This window comes from Phyllostomus discolor, chromosome 6 (assembly GCF_004126475.2).
Source record: "Phyllostomus discolor isolate MPI-MPIP mPhyDis1 chromosome 6, mPhyDis1.pri.v3, whole genome shotgun sequence".
Classification (NCBI taxonomy): Eukaryota; Metazoa; Chordata; class Mammalia; order Chiroptera; family Phyllostomidae; genus Phyllostomus; species Phyllostomus discolor.
Window position 1 is genome coordinate 113,110,496 of NC_040908.2, and position 5,854 is coordinate 113,116,349.

The 5,854-nt window shown below is 42.8% G+C and overlaps 1 pseudogene; it reads right to left on the reverse strand.

Annotated features, from left to right (window-relative positions):
• Positions 1-4,798: 4,798 nt before the first annotated feature.
• On the reverse strand, positions 4,799-5,515 carry LOC114498848 (annotated as a pseudogene).
• Between the last annotated feature and the right edge of the window lie 339 nt (positions 5,516-5,854).

Sequence of the window (5,854 nt, forward strand, 5' to 3'; positions counted from 1 at the left end):
ACAGAATGGGGAAGTTCTCCTTTATTATTTGTTCAAAGAACTTTTCCACTTGTTGCTTTTCCTCTTCCCCTTCTGGTACCCCTATAAATTGGATGTTGTATCATTTAAAGATGTCCTGGAGGTTCCTAAACCTCTCCTCATTTTTTTGAATTCTTATTTCTTTCTGATTGAATGAAATCATTCTTCTGAATGGATTCATTCTTTTGATTGGATGTTTCTTTCTTCCTTCTGGTCCACTCCAATGATGTGAGACCCAGCTTTCATTCCATCCCTATCGGTTCCCTGTGCATTTTTCTTCATTTCACTTATTGTAGCCTTCATTTTTTCATATAATTTGTGACCAAAAATCAACCAGTGCCTTGAACTGTGCATCTGATAGGTCGGCTATATCTTGGTCGCTTAAAAGTACTGGTTCTGGGGCCTTCATTTCTGTTCGAACCATCTTTTTTTTTTCTTTGCTCTGGTCATGCCTGTTACGTATGAGGGGTGGAACCTTAGTTCTTCACTAGGGCGGGGCACCCCAGTAGCTGGGTTGAGTGTGGGGGCGGGGTCCGAGAGGGAACAATGGCGCTTGCTCTGCTCTCCGTCGGACCTCAGTCCCTTCTGCCACTTCCCTGAGCAAACTGGGCTCTTCTGGTGCCAATTCCCGTGTGGGTGGGGTTGTGCACCCTGTGGGACTTTCCAAGGACCTCCCCTGTGAGGCTGGGAGTCTCTCCCTCAACCCCCGCAGGTGTTTTCAATTAGTGTCCCGAGGATCTATTTCCCAACATTGGGATCCTGGGTTGCGAGCAGTGCCTTGCTTCACAATCTCTGCCTTGCTGGGTCTGCCAGTTGCCACCCCTCGGCCAGGGTCTGCCAGCTGCCGCTTGTGTGCTCAGGGTCCACCTGCTGCGGTCTTGCACACCCCGGATGCCTTACGTGCCCAGTCCCAACACTCTCTGCTTTCCTCGCCGTGACCCATGCCCAGCTGCCCAATTCCACCCCTCTTACCGGTCTGGAAGAACATGTCTATTTTAACTTCTTGGTTGTCAGACTTCCATACAGTTCCATTTTCTGTCAGTTCTGGTTGTTATTCTATTTCTATATTGTTGTTGTCCCTACCTTGGTTGTGCAAGGAGGCACAGTGTGTCTACCTATGCCTCCATCTTGGATGGAAGTCCCCACATTTTATTTATTTATCAATGGATACCTAATTGCTTCCATGTCTTGGCTATTGTAAACAATGCTGTAATGAATATAGAATTGCAGATATCTTTTTGAGTTATTATTTTAGTTTTCTTCAAATGAATACACCAGAATTAGAACTGCTTGATCATATAATAGTTTTATTTTTAATATTTTAGAAATATCCATACTATTTTTTGAAAGTACATTTATTAAAGTTGGGGACAGTGAAATGTGGAAGGGCTTAGGATAGAAAAAAGCAACAGAGCCAAGGCAGGGCAGCTTTGGCTCACTGAGAAGTCAGAGAACAGGGGGCCTTGGAGACAGGATCAGGGGGTTAGCCCTGGATGAGCAGCTGTTGCCCATTGCTCCCCTGGTTGCAAGTGTTATGGGGTCTCTTTGAGTTTAGGAGATGCACACCTGAGAGGAAAGAATAAGGGAAAGGTGTGTGCATGCTCCAGGAGGGAGAGTGCATTCCATACTATTTTCCATAATGGCTGCACCAGTTTACAATCCCACCAACAATGCATGAGCTTTTTTTCCCCCTCCCACCCTGACCAACTCTTCTTATTTGTTGTATTTTTGATAATAGCATTCTGATAGATGTGAAGTGATATCTCATTGTGGTTTTGATTTGCATTTCCATGATGATCAATGGGGGTAAATATTTTTGAATGTATGGCCATCTGTATGTCTTTTTTTGAGAAATGTTCATGCAGTTCCTCTGCTTATTTTTACATTATTATTTGTTGTTTTTGATGTTGAGTGTATGAGTACTTTATGTATTTTGGATGTTAGCTCCTTATTGAATATAGCATTTGCAAATATCTTTTCCTATCCAGTAAATTTCCTTTTTGTCTTGTTAATGGTTTTCTTCACTGCGTAAAAGCTTTCCCAATACTATTTAGTGAAGAGACAGTTTTCTCCCCATTGTAAACATAAATACTGCCTATCACATAGTTAGTGCTCAATAAGAAAGAATCTCAGTAGCCCCTCCCATCCATGGTTTTGTTTTATGAAGTTTCAGTTACACATGGTCAACTGTGGCACAAAAACATTAAATGAAAAATTCCATAAATAAATAATTCATATATATATTTATTTATCTGTGTTGAAGTTCTCACTGAGTTTATCTATTCTTTCCCAAGTTCATTGAGCATTTTTATAACCAATGTTTTGAACTGGTTATCTGGTACACTGCTCATCCCCATTTTATTTAGTTATTTTTCTGTTATTTAGTTATTTGATCCTGTTCTTTTGCTTGGAACATATTTCTGTTTCCTTATTTTGGGTCTCTCTGTGTTGGTTCTATGAATTAGGCACAACAGCAATCATTCCCTCATCTTTGAGTGGCCTTGTTTAATAGCTTCCCCTTTGTAGACATTGTGCACCCGGTGTCCTTGGCCAGCTGAAGCTGAAGCTGGAGTTGGAGTTGACAGGTGTCACACAGAGAGTTTGGGGCAAGTTGCACCAGGGCCACCTTGGCAAGCTGGGTGAAACTGCAGCTGGAGGTGGTGGGAGCCTGGTGACAAGCCTGCCAGGGCTTTTATATACCAATAATAAACCATCAGAAATGGAAAATAAGAAAACAATCCCATTTGCAATTGCCTCCAAAAATAAAATACCTAGGAGTAAATTTAACCAAAAAGGTAAAAGACCTGCACTGGGAAAATTAAAACAAACAAAAAATGGAAGAAGTTACAAATAAATAGAAGCATGTATTGTGCTAATGGACATGAAAAATTAACTTTGTTAAAATATCCATACTACCCAAAACAATCCTAGCTCCAATGCAATCCCTATCTAAAAAAAAAAAACACTTTTCACAGAACTAGAACAAATAATCCCAAAATTTATGTGGGACCACAAAAGACCCCAAATAGGCACAGCAATCTTAAGGAAGAACAAAGTTGGGGGTGTTGCACTGCCTGATACACTATACTACAAGGCAATGGTAATTAAATCACCACAGTTGGTTCATAAAAACACACACATAGATTTGTGAAACAAAATAGAGCCTAGGAATAAACCCTCACTTATATGGTCAACTAATATAACAAAGGAAGCAAGAACATACAATGGAGTAAAGACATTTTATTCAATAAATGGTGCTGGGAAAATTGACAGATATACCAAATAAAACAAGAAACTAGACCACTCGCTTACACTACACACAAGAATAAACTCAAAATGGATTAAAGACTTTAATGTAAGACACAAAACCATACAGCTCTTAGAAAAAAAACATAGGCAGTAAAATATGACATATCTCTTAGCAGTATTTTTTTCTAATGTTGGGTTGGCCAAAAAGTTCATTTGTTTTTTTCTGTAAGATATGTTGCTCTACTAGCATTTAGTTATCTTTAACTTCATTCAAAATAATTTTGTAAGATCATTTTGTGACAGCTATCCTATCAGCATGCATTTTAAAAAACTTATCAAAATTGCTGAATTTTTGTGTAGCCATTTTAATATTGAAGATGGAAGAAAACAGGCAACAATTTCAGCATATTATGCTTTATTATTTCAAGAAAAAAAACCCTTCTTAGAGTTTCCTCCAGTAATTCCTGGGAAATTGAAAATCAAAAGGGAAAGAATATATTACCTACTGTAAAAGTTTTCAAGAATGGTGCAGGGCCTAGCATTTTACTTACTTATCAGCTAATAAGTTAGCCTGTTACTGTTTCTTGGATGCTAACAGAAGAAACAAGACTGCTGGATCAGAGACAAAGGTCTTCATTATGCATGGCAAAGTAGCAACCACAAGTTCATGTTCCTTTGCATCCATCTCCCATGTCCCTAGGTACCTTCAGGGATGAATCAAAGAGCCCTTAATGGATTTCTGCATCTGCAGTGGTTGCACTATGATAGATGAAAAGCTAAATTTAGAGGATTTACTACCCCCCCCCAAAAGAGATTTTTATTGCTTTTGGTCAACAGTTTGTATTTCACACTATCTCTTGGTCCCAGAGCTGCTGTGTGGGGCTGGTCCTAGGGAGGGCCTCCTGGTGGGGTCTTTGTATAGTACTTGGGGGAAAGGGCACAAGTGTGGAAGGAGGGTGTTGTCTGGCTTTGCCTCAACCACTCAAAATTCCATTGTCCTGTCTGTGCCTCAGGTTCCTCGCTGGGCCCCTTGGAGGGAAATCCATTCCTTCACAATGCCTAAAATATCTGGGAACTGTGGCCTGCCTCTTTCCTAGGGGAGCTCCTTCCTAGCACCCCCTCCACAATCCCCACTCCATCCTCTCCCCCCAAATTACTTTTGTTTTGTCAAAACTGCCTGAAACTTCTGGGGGTAAAGAAAACACAAAACTAATCAGCAGAGTAAAGGGAAGAGAGGCAGAAGCAAGGGAAGCCATTTGGATGAGTTTTCCTCCTAGCACTGCTCTCTTCTTCCTGCCACAGCTTACCCCAAAGCCTGCTAGGAAATTTGCTACCTCATGTGTCCTGGAAGGGACCCTCATCCCACAGGCATCTGGATCTGGCTTTCACAGACCTTCAGCTGGAAGCACTTAAACATATATGAAAACACAAAAAAACCTGAAATCCCAGACGGTGCAATGATATTGGGAGAGGGACCCTGCAAGAGGGGCCTCAGTAGCCTGTCTTCTCTTGGTAGTGTGTGTGTCGAGGGTTACTCTTGGGCCTTCCCTGCACTGGGGCATTCATCAGCCAATCCTGGAGCCCTGGGCCCTGTGAGCTGTACTTGTGGTCATATATCTGCTGGTTCAGGCCAACGTCCTGGCCACGCTGGTTGGCACCCTGCATGCAGCCCATCTGCCCAGAAATGGAAGAGTTGTCACGTTTGTCAGTACCCAGCATGGTGTCACTGATGTGGCGCTGGGTGCTGGGAGCCATCATGCCTGACTGGCTGGCTCACTGATTGGTGCCCATCTGGGTCTGGATGATGCACTGGCCTGCTTTCATGGTGGCGTCATCAAAGTTCCTCTCCTGCTTCTCCAAGTACTTGACATAGGTGTCTGTGCCACACTGCTGCCCCTTTGCCTTGGCCTTCCTTTTCAGAGCCAGAAGAGACACCTGCACCTGCCACATGTCCTCATTCTCATGCAGGTCATTCAGCCCAAACAGGTCCTCTGTTTTCCACACCAGTAGTTTTCCATGGCCTTGATGAATTTGGAGAGGTTGTCTCTCTGGCAAAACTTTTTTTTGGTGAGATCTGAATCCCAGCAACTGAGTCCGGCTGCAGCTTATTCATGAATGTGCACGGGATAATTCCATCCTTCAGACCCTCTTGGAAGCTGGGACCAATAGATATGTCCATAAGTTCCTGGATCCAGAGGCGAGGTTCCTCCTTCTTCTCAGAGTTATATTTGGACTGGATCCGGTTCTTGAGATCCGCTTCAGTATCTGCGGCAGAGGCATTGGTGGGCGTGGGTGGTTGGTGTGGATGGTGTAGGTGGGGTAGGCATCATGGTTGTCCACCCACACAGCGGCAGGGTGGGCATAGGTGGGGTCTGTAGGGTCAGCACAGTTGGGGACAGTAGCACATGTGTGTCTCTTGGCTGGGCAGGTGTGATAATAGGCAATGCCTCAGAAGTTCCTGTTCTTATAAAGAGTGTATAAATTTGTACTTTGTCCAGAGAATAAATTATTTTATTTCTCAAGGTTGCTCACTGCAAACACAACCTGGAGAACTGATCCAAGTAAAGAGAATTCAGGGCATTGCATT